The 16,500-nt window shown below is 39.6% G+C and overlaps 1 protein-coding gene across 1 annotated transcript in view; it reads left to right on the top strand.

Moving 5' to 3' along the window:
• The first annotated feature begins 8,846 nt into the window (after positions 1-8,846).
• The window catches only part of LOC127432113 (neuropeptide FF receptor 2-like), a 37,863-nt gene continuing 30,209 nt past the window's right edge, over positions 8,847-16,500 (top strand). The window contains exon 1 of the mRNA XM_051682927.1: positions 8,847-8,987. The gene's annotated coding sequence lies outside the window, so the exon portion shown is untranslated. The remainder of the gene's footprint in view (positions 8,988-16,500) is intronic.

Below are 16,500 nucleotides of genomic sequence, written 5' to 3'. Positions count from 1 at the left end.
GGTGTCATCAGCACCTTCCGGGGGTCCACCAGTGGCTCCCACTTGACGTTGTTCCTCCCCACAGAGAAATCGGTCCGCTGTGGCCAGTCCCACCTGTGGTAGTGTGCCTTGGTGTCCCTGCTGTCCCAAAGGCAAAGATAGCAGGGAAATTTGGTAAAACCACCTTGGAAACCTATCAGGAATGCCACCATTTTGAAGTCTCCTATGACCTCCCAGCTGTACTCATCATACTTCAAGGCATCCAGCAAGGTCTTGATGCTGTTGTCATCCCCTTTGAGGTGCACCGAGTGAGCCAGGGGAAGAGATGGTTACTTGTTACCATTATGGACCAGCACGGCTTTGAATATTACTTTAGTATAAATACATGTTCATTTAGATTCATATGTTGTTTTTTTCATATGTTGTTGACTTTATGTGAACGAAAAGACACAAATTTGCCCGTTTTCTCACTGGAAAAAGTTTGTGGGGAATAACTATTTAAACTTTGAGGCATAAGCAATTAGGAAATAACACTTACTACCCAGAAAAAAAAAAAAAAAATTGTAACTGATAGACAAAGTGTTTCTTTTGCAAAAGCAATGTCTATACTCTTTTATAATAGTAAATTCTACATATTTCTCATCTCCTCACATTTTTCAGCACATTTAATTTTTAAAGGAATTCATGGATGGCAAGAAAAAAGCATGGACACTATACAGGTTAAAACATTTTTTTCCTCAAACTACTTCTGCAACTGATAATGTCGCATTGTCTGGTGTATATAATGTGAAAACTTTCCACTGTTTCTCCTGCAGCAAGCCCATATTTATTGATTCCACAGATAGTCAAACCATTGAATTTCAAGTTTAAATAGTTCTTCAATCCACTGATATTCCACTCTTAGTGATCACTATATAATTTTTTCCCCCCACATCATTCACATGGGTTTGAATTTGAACTTGTTTGACTTCGTTGGGGAGTTAACAGTTTATTAAGTATACACAGTACTGTATATATATATATATATATATATATATATGTATAGTGCGGGATTGTTTTAGCACAGTCTGGCATTTTCAATCAATTTTCCAATGTCAGCCACATCCGCTGTCTGGTAATAGTGCATGCCTTGATCGGACTTGTTTTGCCATGACACATACTGTTCTTCATTTTTCATCATCCATTTTGCTAATCAGATGCTGTCTGAAATATCCCCATAGCAGTTTATCATCTAGAGTTTGATATTGTCTTAGATGACTATGTTGGTTGTGGAATCTTCCATGGATTTTATGGTCTTGAATTTGTTCCAACACCTTTCTTGAGGTTAACAGCTGTGGAGATAACATCACCTTTGAAGATGCCTAGTCATATGGTGATCTTTTCAGTGGTTTTTTGAGTTTTCCTCTAAAGTTGTCCTGCAGAAGCCTGCTGAAATCCTGATAACAGTCCTTGGTTTCTTGTTGAACTTGTTTAATGCCAGGCCTGTTGGTGGCACTGAGCCATGAGCTTTCTTGAAATCAATCCAAGCTGTGCTCAAGTCAGTTTTGGAGTCTGTATTGACTGCTCAGGTTGCTACTGTAATCCTTCTGTTCTCTCAGTCACCTTGTTTTACCCTGAGCTTTGACAAGCTATACAATAGCCTTTAGTGGAACAGAGCAGAATTTAAGGTGTTTTTCCAGAAAATTGTCCCCTCTGTTGGAATCTGAAACCTCATTCAAAAAGATATATTTAAAAGTGCTGTGTCGCAAACAGTCACAAAACACACGAAAACCAATGGCATTTGATATCGCTGATGTCTAACCAATTATAAGGCTTCTTGAGGAGTGCAGGCTCAGAATGTTTGAATGATGAGCATCAATGAGATGTAACGAGTGAGGCTGGTATTCATTCAGCGACCGCCAGAAGGAGCCCTCTCCTGAATACTAACACTGAACCGTTTCTTTTATGGTGACTTAATGTTTACACTATATAAATAGCCATGCCTTTCCATTGTTACTTTGTGAAGTATTGCCAATTTTACTGCCTTACCAAGTGGTTTTCCCATTGCCTTCTTGTTATGACCATTGTGCCTGCTTTATTGGATTACTGATTTTTGGATTACTGTTTTGCTCTGTTTGCCTGATTGGACTGATTACTTAATAATGACTACTTTGCCTGCTTGAACGATTACATCTCTACCCTGTGTTCTGGATTTGTTTGCTGTGTGTAATAAACTTCCTGCATATGGATCCTACCCTCGCCTCCATGTCAAGTCCCTCACAGAATACTTCGCCACCAATGAATCCAGCGGAAGTTACTCAGCTCCAAGCTGTCTATGCTTACCAGGGCGAAATTCTAAAAAGTTACCAAGAGCAACTGAACAACCTAAGAGCTGCAAATGAGAACCTCATCCATTACATCCGCTCTCTTCCATCCCCACAAGCTACACCGGTAAGATTTGCTCTTCCTGATAATTTTGATGGCTCACCTGAGAAATGTAAGGGATTTTTATTTCAATGTAAAATATATTTCTCCAATCAACAATAGTCATTCAGCCAGGACTCCAAGAAATGTGCATTCATGATGATTTACTTACTGGAAAAGCATTAGACTGGGCCTCAGCTGTTTGGGAGAATGATAGACAACTTCAAACGTCATTCGATTACTTCACTTCCCAGATCCATGAAGTGTTTGAATATTCTGAGGGAGGTAAAGATGTCTCTGTTCAGCTGCTTCATGTACGCCAGGGTTCATGTTCTGCAGCTAGCACTAGCAGCCCAAAGTGGATGGAATGTTATCGCACTCAAGACTGTGTTCAGAGAGGAACTGAACCACAACCTGCAGGCCGAATTTGCATGCAAGGGTGAGGATTCAACGCTCACTGAATTCATTTCGTTGGCTGCAAAGATTGATAATTTGCTGCGTAATTCACCACGTGCAAGGATTAGCTCCAAGTCACAACCATCAGTCCATAGTCAAGTCCAGGCATGCTCTGAGCTCCTGAATCAATGCAGATCGCCTATGCTAGAGTTTCTGATGCAGAACGCGATTGTCATAAAGAGGGACTGTGTTACTACTGTGGTGAAAGGAGTCATCGAAACTCTGCATGCCCTCACAAAGGCAAGAAATATAAAAACTCTAGAACAAATGAGTACCAAGAATATTTCCTCTCCCATACACCACAGCTTTTCTCTTCCCATCAAACTCTCCTTTAATGATACATTTAAATGTGTTTCTGCACTCGTCGACTCAGGTGCTGCTGTAAATTTGATTCAATATATTGTACAGGAACTCAGTATCCCTACATTACCTTGCATACCCACCATTAACATCACTGCTGTGAATAACGAACCCATAGGCACAGGCACCACTCATCAAACCATTCCAGTGACACTATGAATAGGATTATTTCACACAGAGACCATATCTCTTATCATCAACTCACCCAAGCATATTCTCATCCTGGGTCATCCATGGCTGGCTATCCATGATCCCATTATTGCCGGTCAAACTGTCTTCATGTTGCTGTCACCAAGCCATGTTTAATCACTATCGAAAATCCTGAGATTCAAACTCTAGTCAAGATCCCCGAGGAATATTCAGAGTTTGCTGAAGTTTTCAGCAAGATCAAGGCAACACAACTACCCCCTCATCATCCATGGGACTGCGCTATTGAATTACCATCCAACATGGCACCTCCTAGAAGCAAGGCCTATCCATTATCAAGACCTGAAACCATGGCCATGGAAACCTACGTCGAGGAGGCTCTAGCTTCAGGGTTCATTTGTCCTTCCTCCTCACCAGCTGCAGCAGGCTTTTTCTTCGTTGAGAAAAAAGATGGAGGGCTCTGCCCATGTACTGACTACCGAGGGCTTAACACAGTAACAATCAAATACAGGTACCCACTCCCTCTTGTTCCATCTGCCCTAGAACAACTACGTGAAGCACGCATCTACACTAAGCTTGATTGGAGTACTTACAATCTCATTCGTATTAGAAAACCCTCAAGACAAGTTTCACGACCGCCCCCATTCTCAAGCACCCCAATTCTAAACAACTGTTCATTGTGGAAGTGGATGCATCAGACTGTGGCATTGGGGCAGTTCTCTCTCAACGCCACAGTAACCCTGGAAAACTTTATCCATGTGCTTTTCACGTAAACTGAACTCAGCTGAAAGGAACTATGATGTTGGAAACAAAGAGCTACTCTCCATGAAGTCTGCATTAGAAGAGTGGCGCCACTGGCTTGAAGGATCTGTCCATCCATTCCAAGTAATCACCAACCATAAAAACCTCGAATACATCGAGGGAGCAAAACGACTCGATCCACGACAAGCCCGATGGTCACTCTTCACAAGATCAATTCACAGTCACCTACCACCCTGGCAGTAAGAACAGCAAGGCTGATGCTCTTTCCCATCGTCATGATCCTCCTCACAACATACCTCAATGTATCCATATTACCACCCTCAGTCATCATTGCACCCATAAGCTGCGACATCATGGAAGAAATCCAAAAAGCCCAACAGACAGACCCTGCACCACCAGAATGCCCCCCAACAAAACAGTATGTACCACGCACTCTACGCCAGAGAACGATCTAATGGATCCATACCTCCCTCAGCACTGGAAACCCTGGCATCCAGGGGATGATAAGCCTGGTACATAACTCATTCTGGTGGCCTTCACTCATAAATTATGTCACTGCATATATTAAGGCATGTCAAGTTTGTGCACAGTCAAAAACCCCCAGAGAACTGCCAGCTGGCCTTCTACAGCCACTGCCTATCCCTCAGAGACCCTGGTCCCACCTGTCCGTCGAATTCATCACAGATCTGCCAAACTCCAATAGGTATACTACCATCTTTGTTATCATTGATCATTTCTCTAAGTCATGCAGACTAATCCCCTTGAAAGATCTACCCACTGCCATGGAGACCGCTAACGCTCTTCCACCAAGTTTTCAGGATCTATGGTTTGCCAGAAGACAGTGTCTGATCAGGGACCACAGTTTCTGGCAGGTTTTCTGCAAGCAGCTAGACACCAATGTCAGCCTCATGTCTGGTTATCATCCTCAAGCAAACGGCCAGGTGGAGAGGTTGAACCAGGAGATAAGCAGATATCTCCAGTCATACTGCAGTCGTGAACAACAGAAGTGGAGCGACTTCCTCCCATGGGCGGAATATGCTCAGAACTCCCTCACTCCTTTACTGGATTCACTGCCTTCCAATGTGTGCTGGGCTACCAACCTCCTATGTTCCCTTGGTCAGGTGAACCCTCTACGGTGCCAGCGGTGGATGAGTGGATCAGGTGGAGCGAGCAGGTGTGGGACAGTGCACATTCAGACTGCAGCGGGCCATCCGGGCCCAACGAATCCAAGCTGACCGACGGAGCAACTACCAGCCTGGTCAGAGGGTCTGGTTATCTCAAGTTGTGGCTACCCTGCAGGAAGCTCAGCCCCAGGTATGTTGGTCCATTCAGAATTCTCAAACAGATCAATCATGTAACATACCGATTGGAGCCTCCTGCTTACTACATCTCTCCTTCCTTTCATGTGTCATTGTTGAAACCGGTCCACCCACATGAGATTTAAGAGTTTTCTGCATAAAACATTTATCCACTCAAACCTATCAAACTAATTGTATGGCTTTATAAGACTAGGAAAATAGCGTAAAGTATGGAGTGGACCAGTTTTATGTTTTGTTTTTTTAGTGTAAAATTTAATTGTATGGAAAAGAGCAGATCATACATAGGCATAATAATAATAAAAATTAAAATCACACAGGTTTGGAGCAACATAAGGGTGAGTAATAGATTACAGATTTTTCATTTTAACCTTCATTTAATACATTTGATTTATTTGCCTCTCAAAAAAATACTATAAAAATTTGCATAGTACAACACCATAATGATGTCTGAATGTTTTTTGAATACGGTCCAAGAATGATGTTTTGGTCGTGCACGATATAAATTGCTAGAAAAATCTCCTTATGAGATTGTGTTAGAACATAGAATGCATATAGATATGGGCACGAGAGAGAGAGCAGCAGAAAAAGAAAGCTTCTGCTTGTTATTTTGACTGTTTGTTGATGTTTAGGAGTTTAGGAGTTTGTATTCGTGTGTACTTGAGAGAGCAGTTGATTCTATTTTCAATTCTCTATTCTGAAAATTTTAATATGTTCCAGAAATAAAACACGGATAACACAGATAAAATTGAAGAATCAATTGCCAGCAATCTTTTAAGGATTATTAGACACCATGCCAGTGTCACAAACTGCCCTTTGTTTTCCCCTTATGCATGGACTTCATTTTCCAGGATACACCTTTGTTGATTACCCTCACCTGCCCTCCATCTTCCACAGCTGTTCCCTGTTCCATCATCATTCTTCTGTGTATAAATACCCTCTGGTTTCCTTCCCTCATCATTGGATCTTGTTAGTTTGTTAACATGTTAATTTGAATGTTACAGACTTATGTGGCTGGGAAGAGAAGCCTCAAGAACATGTTCTGGTTGGGGTTGAATGAACTGGTGAGGGAGATGGTCCCATTGGACTGCAATGGTCTGCCCCTTGGTGAATTCATTGCTAACATCGTGATGGCTGGTCTTCTGCATTCTACTTCAGCGGCCAACCCTCTTGCAGTGCCATGGCTCCGTCCTCCCAAGCCTGCCATGGCCAACGAGCCAGTTCTTGAAGCCTCTTCCATCCCAGAGCCAGCGTTGCAAGCCCGCTCTAGCCCTAGAGGACTTTTCGGGGGGGGCTACTATGGCTCCAGTGGTCTCAGAGCCCCCTTCAGTGGAGACCACTTTCTCTCCAGCCTCGGTGATCCTGGAGACTTCCGTCGGGCCTCCCACGGCTGTGCTCACGGCTGTCTGGAAGAGGAAGAGAAGGGCCCCTACTCCCCAGTCACTGCCCATGCTCACAACCACAGAAGCCATATCCCAGTCGCTGTCAGTGCTCCTGACCACGGTGAATTTGCCCTCAGAGTCTTCCACGGCTCCACCCTCTCTCCCAAAGACGACGACTCCAGAATCTCAATTCCCTGTTTCCCCTGCGGCTCCACCCGTACCAACTGTGGCTCCGCTCCCTGACCCTGTCCCTGCCTTGTGGCCGCCTCCCAGGCCTCTTAATCATCCTCCAGATCCTTCCTCATCTGCTTGTCCCTGCCTGCCTTCCCATCCATCTTTGGATGCCATGAGTCCTCCCTTTGAGGGGTTCTGTCACGAACTGCCCTTTGTTTTCCCCTTATGCATGGACTTCTCCCAGGATGCACCTTTTGATTACCCTCACCTGCCCCCCCATCTTCAACAGCTGTTCCCTGTTCCATGATTATCCTGTGTATAAATACCCTCTGGTTTCCTTCCCTCATCGTTGATTCTTGTTAGTATGCAATTTGAATGTTACAGACTTATTTAACCAGCAAACTGCTGTTAACTTTTTTTTTTTTTTTGTTTCCAAGTGTTTTATTTTCATCTTATATCTGAGTTGCATTAATTAAATTAGTCTGGGTTTGGATCCACACTTTCCCGTTTCTCCCATCAGTGTTACAGCCAGGCACATGGACATTTTGCAAGATTCTGGATTGCTAAACTGTGAGCAGCAAATAATCAGCATATGTTTTATGTTGGTATGGAAGTACAGTATGTTGTGCATATTTTGTTCCCGTGTGGTGGGTATAGGGGGAGTGGAGGGGTGTGTGTATAGGTTCTTGTGTGATAAGAGTGAAACTGTGAGGAAAATAGAAGGGGAGACAGTGTGCATTTGACACATTGTCTCATCAAGAATATTTGTCCTTTTGATATGCAAGCCTGATATCACATTTTCATAAAAATAACAAAGGCATTGTTGATTGGCCTATCGGTACATGTATAAACAATGTTTACATTCCAAAATCAATGTAGCACATCAAACAGTGCATTTTCACTCTCAGAGGATATCAGCCTCCAGCTGTTCCAGGTACATGATCAAACTGCTGTACTCATAAGAGTCACAATTACAAGGATACATCAATAATTGAGTTTGCACCCTACACTCTTGATTTTCACCCTCTCACTGTGAAACTCTCAGTTCATTCAAAACTTTGCACGGCCTTATAAGGAAATTTTAAGGTTGACAATAGAATTTGGTATAAAGAATTCACATTTGCAGCATTTGTAGCAGATGTATAGTTAATATTTGTTAAAATTGCATGCTTCCACCATGGTCAAAATTTCCATCTACAGTGTAGTAGGAGATAAGGTGCAAACAGGCTATCATCAGAGTTTAAAATGTTATCTTGGAGCATTGGATTTAAAAAAAATATTTAATAACCATGTCCATGTGATTGAACTACTTCAAACAACCTGAAGGTACCTTATGGCAAGAATAAACAATGAAAACTCTTCCCATAGCCAACTCTTTGAAACTGCTATTGTATGTACCTAAAATGTAAAGTTATCAAATTATTTTACTTTATATTAATTTAATATCCAACTCCAATAAGTCTCAAATTATATCAGCCTAATCTCAAATTATGTATTACTGTGGGGTGAATTAGAAATCGGATGGTCTGTCTGTGAAGAAAGCTTCTGAGGTCTATAACAACTGCCATGGTGATAAATAATTGAAACCAAAGCAGCCTCCATTAAAATGAATATCTGGAAGCAGCTGGATAAGAATATCTCAAATGACCGTTTTATATGTTATGTCATAATGTTGCTATTTAGAATACATTTTGAATGAAGTAAGGCTTTTCCAACTGACTCATTCCCCTCAGGTAATTCGCAGCTTGTTTGTAGTTTGTTTCTCCTCCCTTTCTCTCAGCATTCAGCTGAAGTGGGGCGGGAATCTCTCCATCAGGTTTTTATAGTGGAAGCTCATCGCGTGCAGTAACAGTAGTTTTCTGACCCGCGCGCCGGGAAAACAGCACCAAGTTTACTCAGGAAAAAAATAAATCGCACGAACATTTTTCTTAGGTTTTTAGAATTTTCCCTTAAAGAAAAATTTGCGTTTCTTCAAGAGTCAAGACTGGGAAAGTTGAGCTCTTTTGAGGTGAGATATTGTTTGCATGGTTTATGAATACAGTAACTGTGAAAAAGGTTGTTTTTGAATGTCATATGTCGAGGATGAATTTTAAATGTTATAGCTGTATTTAAGGATTAATTTGCACGTAATTTATTTTAAGCGATATTAATTCTTTAGGCTAGGAAGTCATGTAGCCTTAGTAGTCTAGCATATGAATCATAAGATCCTTTTTAATATCGATTGAATCGAGGTTTTATATTTATTTTTTGTTATAAATATTTTATTTATATTGTCTTTGCATGAACATTTTGTACTTTTACTGTAAAATCATGCAGCCTATTATAATTTATTATTGTTATCGTGCATTCATGCATAATAAATTAATAGTTAGTTAGTTTCTATGTTTATGCTCACAACTGCTCCTCGTGTTTTATCTGTAAAGCTACTGTGTCCATTAAGTAGCTCCGTGACACTTGGAAGTGCACTCCTGATAGAATGGCGCCAAACACCCTGTCTATACCGAACGCGGGCGCATCAAAAAAATTACCCATTGTAATCAACGATGCCGTCTACACTGGAAGCGTCCGTGGTGTCCCGTTCCATTTTAAGCTGCACGCGCTGCGCTACTACTGTATAAAAAAATAAATAATAAACACACACACACGCACGCACGCGCGCGCGCGCAGTTTAGAACGTTTGTGTCGATGCGTAAGCTGTTGAAGCCCTCAAGCAGTCGCGTCGCAACGCAAACCCACTGTTTAGATTTTAAGTTCTTAACTTCATTTGCAGTGTTTTCCTTCTAACAGCTGTTGAACCAGCAACGTGCAATCGATGTGACATTTATGGGACATTCCTCAGGCCCGCAGGGGACAGCACACCTCAGTGTGGGGTGTCTAGACAAGGAGTACAACACTTCAAATACAGGATTATAGGTTATAAATCAAAACTGTTTTTAGGAAAGTTCAAGAGTTCAAGAACTGATCAATTAATTTATTGTGTGATTAATTAAAGCGAGTAGACTAATCGGCTTTATAGGTAACTTATTTGGTATGTTTGCTTATGAAGAAGATTGTGAGGATCCGGTTAGTGAAAAGTGGAAGCACAGTGTCATTTTTAGGCTAATCAGCTTCTTGTGTATATCATTTGCTGAAAAAGGTCATACAGATGAATGCATCACTGACCTGATGTAGAGATTTTCCACTTAAATAAGAGCTTGTATTGGATAAATTGCTGAACCACAATAATTTCATATAGTTGGAACTCTGGATGTAATTTTTTAAGACTTTTCAAATTGCTTCAGTTAACCTGAACTGATGAGTGGCATCAGTATAGATGTCCAATTACCCTGCTCTGTAAAAAATGGCATACAACTGGTTATTGTGCTAATTATATTTTTATTCACAGACAAACATAAAAATGTGTAAAAAATGTGATGACAGCAGGTCATAATGCAGGTCATTCTGCAATGCAATTTTTGCAGAAATATAATAGTTTTCAGTGCTGTTTGGAGTGCTAAAATTTTGTTATATTCTTATACACACTTCAGTTATGAAAGAGAGTGACAATCGAATTCTGTAACCAAAGTGACTTGCTTAAATTTTCACAACAGTCACAGCATGAATTTTGAGAGCATGTTTGGTTGAACCTTGCACCTGAATAACTCTTGTGAACATTCATACATCTACAGGTGCATCTCAATAAATTAGAATGTCGTGGAAAAGTTCATTTATTTCAGTAATTCAACTCAAATTGTGAAACTCATGTATTAAATAAATTCAGTGCACACAGACTGAAGTAGTTTAAGTCTTTGGTTCTTTTAATTGTGATGATTTTGGCTCACATTTAACAAAAACCCACCAATTCACTATCTCAAAAAATTAGAATACATCATAAGTGAAACATACATTTTTAGTGAATTGTTGGCCTTCTGGAAAGTATGTTCATTTACTGTATATGTAGTCAATACTTGGTAGGGGCTCCTTTTGCTTTAATTACTGCCTCAATTCGGCATGGCATGGAGGTGATCAGTTTGTGGCACTGCTGAGGTGGTATGGAAGCCCAGGTTTCTTTGACAGTGGCCTTCAGCTCATCTGCATTTTTTGGTCTCTTGTTTCTCATTTTCCTCTTGACAATACCCCATAGATTCTCTATGGGGTTCAGGTCTGGTGAGTTTGCTGGCCAGTCAAGCACACCAACACCATGGTCATTTAACCAACTTTTGGTGCTTTTGGCAGTGTGGGCAGGTGCCAAATCCTGCTGGAAAATGAAATCAGCATATTTAAAAAGCTGGTCAGCAGAAGGAAGCATGAAGTGCTCAAATTTCTTGGTAAACGGGTGCAGTGACTTTGGTTTTCAAAAAACACAATGGACCAACACCAGCAGATGACATTGCACCCCAAATCATCACAGACTGTGGAAACTTAACACTGGACTTCAAGCAACTTGGGCTATGAGCTTCTCCACTCTTCCTCCAGACTCTAGGACCTTGGTTTCCAAATGAAATACAAAACTTGCTCTCATCTGAAAAGAGGACTTTGGACCACTGGGCAACAGTCCAGTTCTTCTTCTCCTTAGCCCAGGTAAGATGCCTCTGACGTTGTCTGTGGTTCAGGAGTGGCTTAACAAGAGGAATACGACAACTGTAGCCAAATTCCTTGACATGTCTGTGTGTGGTGGCTCTTGATGCCTTGACCCCAGCCTCAGTCCATTCCTTGTGAAGTTCACCCAAATTCTTGAATCGATTTTGCTTGACAATCATAAGGCTGCGGTTCTCTCGGTTGGTTGTGCATCTTTTTCTTCCACACTTTTTCCTTCCACTCAACTTTCTGTTAACATGCTTGGATACAGCACTCTGTGAACAGCCAGCTTCTTTGGCAATGAATGTTTGTGGCTTACCCTCCTTGTGAAGGGTGTCAATGATTGTCTTCTAGACAACTGTCAGATCAGCAGTCTTCCCCATGATTGTGTAGCCTAGTGAACCAAACTGAGAGACCATTTTGAAGGCTCAGGAAACCTTTGCAGGTGTTTTGAGTTGATTAGCTGATTGGCATGTCACCATATTCTAATTTTTTGAGATAGTGAATTGGTGGGTTTTTGTTAAATGTGAGCCAAAATCATCACAATTAAAAGAACCAAAGACTTAAACTACTTCAGTCTGTGTGCATTGAATTTATTTAATACACGAGTTTCACAATTTGAGTTGAATTACTGAAATAAATGAACTTTTCCACGACATTCTAATTTATTGAGATGCACCTGTATACTATTATTATACAAGCTTATTACATGGCAGAAAATATTGGCATTATGTGTTCAGTACATAAGATGACCTACTGAAAAGTCTTAGATTATACATAAAAATAAACTTAATTGTACAAACACAGAACTCAGGATTTTAGACCACATATCTAAGAGAATTAAAGCAGCTGCAGTGTCCTGAAATGCAGAATGGTTTAGAATAAACATCAAATCCTTAAAGATGCAATACTAAGTCTTGATGTTTACAGCAGGTCTGATTCAAGGCAATCGCAAGTTAGACTTTAGATACTTGATCATTCAGACAGATCCACTCATGTCTTTTTTTATACAGTATGTTCAGCATAATTTGAGACCCACACTTGTTAGTAAATAAGGTTGTCAGTCCCAAACACTGAGAAGCATAAACTTTTGTAACTTTTTGTAACATAAAATGCAAAATTGGGTGTGTTGTGACTTGTAATGAACAATTACACTTTATTTTAAAGGGATTTAATCATATGGTCAAACAGTTCATGGGTAATTCAAATATTTGCAGTGAAATTGCTGCCATTTTCTGGACATTTCTGAGAAAGCCTATTGGATTTTCAAAGTTCACACTCCAGAGGTGGCAAAGTGTGTATCTCTGGAATGCATCTTCAGGCAACACAGTTCTCCATAATATATGTTTTAGATGCTTGTTTCTTTGTCTTTTGGTGTAAATAATAACACAGTGGACATGACAGACTAGAAATAGGATCTCTTAAAATTTACATTTAACACTTTGTTACAGAGTTATAGTGTCAGATGAAGGAAAAGATAAAGAAGGAGAGTGGCTGATTGAAAATAATTGACCCGCACATATTCTGCCTGGACTTTAGAGTAATTATGAAAATATATTGAAAAGTATTGGCCTCAAGTGACAGGCAAATGTACATACAACATCAAAACAATACCAAACAGAAGTGTGTAACTTTCTAAGAGGGCTCTTGACACTCCTGTTTTTTCATTAAGATGATACTGATTAATGATAAAGTCAAAAATTAAGACAAAGCAAAAATAAATAACATTATTCTCAAGAACAGATCAATGAATCAGATCAATGGGAAAAGGCCCAAACTCAAAAAGAAGGAATAAAACAAACAATGATGAGAGATTTTACATGAGTTGGTTATTTAAGTAGATGAATCACACTGTAGATGAAGAGGACAATAAATAGCACTTTTGTAGCTATGTATATTGAGCACATTTGGACACATTCACTGTCTTTTGTAACATTTTGTAACAGTTGGATACTCCTCTAGCAGCAATGACTTTTTAACAGTTAGCGATGTAAGAGATTAAGCCAGAATGTTTCTCCCTGATGTTTTCATCTTATTCTCATGTTTACAGCATTAGTGGAAAACTTCATATGATCTGAGAGACACCAAACAGCTTAGTGAAATCAGATTATGGTAGCATATGGAATAGCTGATATTTCAGAAGATTTTATGTGCAGGCACATGATTTCATATTTGTATGTATGGCACATCACAATGATCAGCTATGACTTGAAATAGAAATAGTGTAGGCTGCAACACAGCTTGCTTTGAAATTTCTTATACCTTTTCAGAGGCAATGTTTTGAAGATTAATTCCTGATTGGAAAAGATCTGGAATGGTTTTCATATTTTAGGCAACAGGATTTAATTATGTAATGAGCTTTATGTTGCTAAACAATGCAGCACCATTTTTAATGTAGTTCCATGTATCTCTAAATATTGTTCTGTGGAGTTTTGGAGTGCAGCTTTCAATTTCTTCCAGCAAACTGCAGAAGGCTTTCCACATCCGTACTTAGTCGTCTTGTCCACGATTCACCATAGATGTTAGGCTCCATTGACATTATCTTTGTGCCATTATATAAAACTCAGCACAGAGAGCCATAAAAGGTGTTAATGTTCAAGGTGTATATGCACAATAATACTACCAGCCTAGCTGTGTGCAGTTTTTGTGTCAAGCAGTCAATTGCAAATTGACAAAGAAATGTGTATAGTGTCAGATCTCATTTCTTGTGTGTTTGAGTCTTCACGCTTAAAGGATCAGTGTCAGTGAGCTACTAAGTGGATGTGAACTCTTGACTGGAGTTCCAAAGCATGAGGCAGGGGCGGACTGGCCATCTGGAGCACCAGGAGCTTTCCCAATAGGCCGCTCAACAATGTGTACCAGGCCACTGCCATGCAAGCGTAACAAAATTATGATTAGGACCAGACCGTCCTAAAGTCAAACTTTAGCGCCACCTAGGGTACCAATATACCCATGATAACTCCATTTATATTAAAACAATCAGTTAAAACATGATGATATTATCAAAGTCAATTACTTTTATTATAAAGTTGACTTCAATTTCTAATGTCATTTACTAGACATAATCATGCTGTGCAACATGCCTGGACCTGATAATTTGACATACAAATCACAAAAATGGTGACAACCAAAAACAATATAGTAAGTATAAGATGAGCTCTGAATAATCACAAAATGACAAATAACTGCAAGTTACAACAAGTACAATAGCAGCAGTTTAAATCAAATCAGCAAACAGTAAAGCTATGAGCAGTATGCACTCATTTGCATAATTTATTCATACTGCAAAGTATTACTGGGAACTGGAGCACGGCTTCTAATCACAGTATCATTAGAAACAGATCGCACTCCTTGCTGAATAATGCTCACGCCTGATGGAAATGCAGAAAATAAGTCATAAAAAATATTAATTTGTGGCTATTTAAGTCTTTAAGCTTACTTTTTTAAAAGATGGCAGAAACAGCGTTTGTCAAACCATTAGGGCTTTTCACATTTTATCAATAATCTGGGGAAGGAATTCAGATACTGCTGATATAAAAAGCCCCCCCCGCAAAACAAAATAAATAAATAAAAAAAATAAAAAATAAAAAAATAAAAAAAACTCACACAAAGTGAAAATATGAACAATTCATCTGCAAAATAACCAAACTATCCTATCTGCAAAGATTTGCACTCTAAGAGGTATGTTTTTACTTTATATGTATTTATATTTGTTTATTTGTATCTATTTTTGAGGAGTTGTGTTAGGCCTTGTTTAAATTTGTATTTTGGCCTATACATTCATTTTAACTGGTGTTTTAACATTCAGTTTTGTACATATTCTGGCCAATTTTCTGTTTTCATTCATTGTCTTGCAGTAAATAAACATTTACACATAGTTATGTGGATAATTGACATGAAATTTCAAGCACTGTCATCAGTGTCCTGCACTGTGACGTACTTTCTTCATTTATCTAATTTAAGCAACATCTTATATAGCTGTAATTATTAAATGTATTATACTTTATTTAAGCATATACAACTTAGATACAACAGTTCAATGAACAAAAAAACGCATTTGTGCATGGAACTACTTTCTTACTCGATGGATCAGAATCTACCGTTGCTGGTTCAAACCAAATTATCTGTCCAAGCCTCTCAAAAACGTCACATTAGAACTAGTATCAAGGCTTGGTCTTTTTTTAACAAGTTATTGGAGAAACAAGGATGGATGTGTGTGTGTGTGTGTGTGTGTGTGTGTGTGTGTGTGTGAGAGAGAGAGAGAGAGAGAGAGAGAGAGAGAGCAAACATAGAAGAGGACGAACTGTACTGAAGGTACAATGAGGCCCTGTATGAAAATGGACTTGCAGTTGATTATTATTTAAAAAAAAATCTATTCATTGAAAGGATAAAGATTCAGCCTTTAAATGCACTGAACAACTTCTGTTTGATGATAATGTCATTTTTTAAGAATACACTTGAATACCCAGTTGGTATAAAAAGAGAGATTGACCGTGTGTGATTACCTGCGTCTGTTGCCACTCCCAAACAGAGATGTAGTGTATTAGTCAGCTTTCTGAAGATAATGTCATTTTGGTCAAATGCATCCTATTTTCTATGTGGAAAAATAACCATCGGAGCAGGGAGTATTCGGAGTATTCCTCCCTATTTTGCGGTAACCTGTGTGCAAGAGTAACTATAGAAACTGCAATCTCCTCCTCCATTTTGGACAGCATGTCCTCTCCAATGTGGAAACTCCGGTAAGAGGTAAGCGCCTTGAGTTCGTGTAATTAATCAGTCGGTTGTGTCTCTCAGCTGTGATGAGCTTTAATTCTGAAGTTGTTTAAAGCTTTTTAAATCTATTTCCCAGCTTTAGTAGTGCAGTAGTAATCTGAGAAATCACAGAGTGCCAATGAATGAAAATACTGACTGACAGCCCCAGCTAAATGCACATAACCTTAGCTGGCTCATTTACACACAAAAAT

The sequence above is a fragment of the Myxocyprinus asiaticus genome, chromosome 4, assembly GCF_019703515.2.
Source record: "Myxocyprinus asiaticus isolate MX2 ecotype Aquarium Trade chromosome 4, UBuf_Myxa_2, whole genome shotgun sequence".
Classification (NCBI taxonomy): domain Eukaryota; kingdom Metazoa; phylum Chordata; class Actinopteri; order Cypriniformes; family Catostomidae; genus Myxocyprinus; species Myxocyprinus asiaticus.
This window is presented reverse-complemented; position numbering and strand designations above follow the sequence as displayed.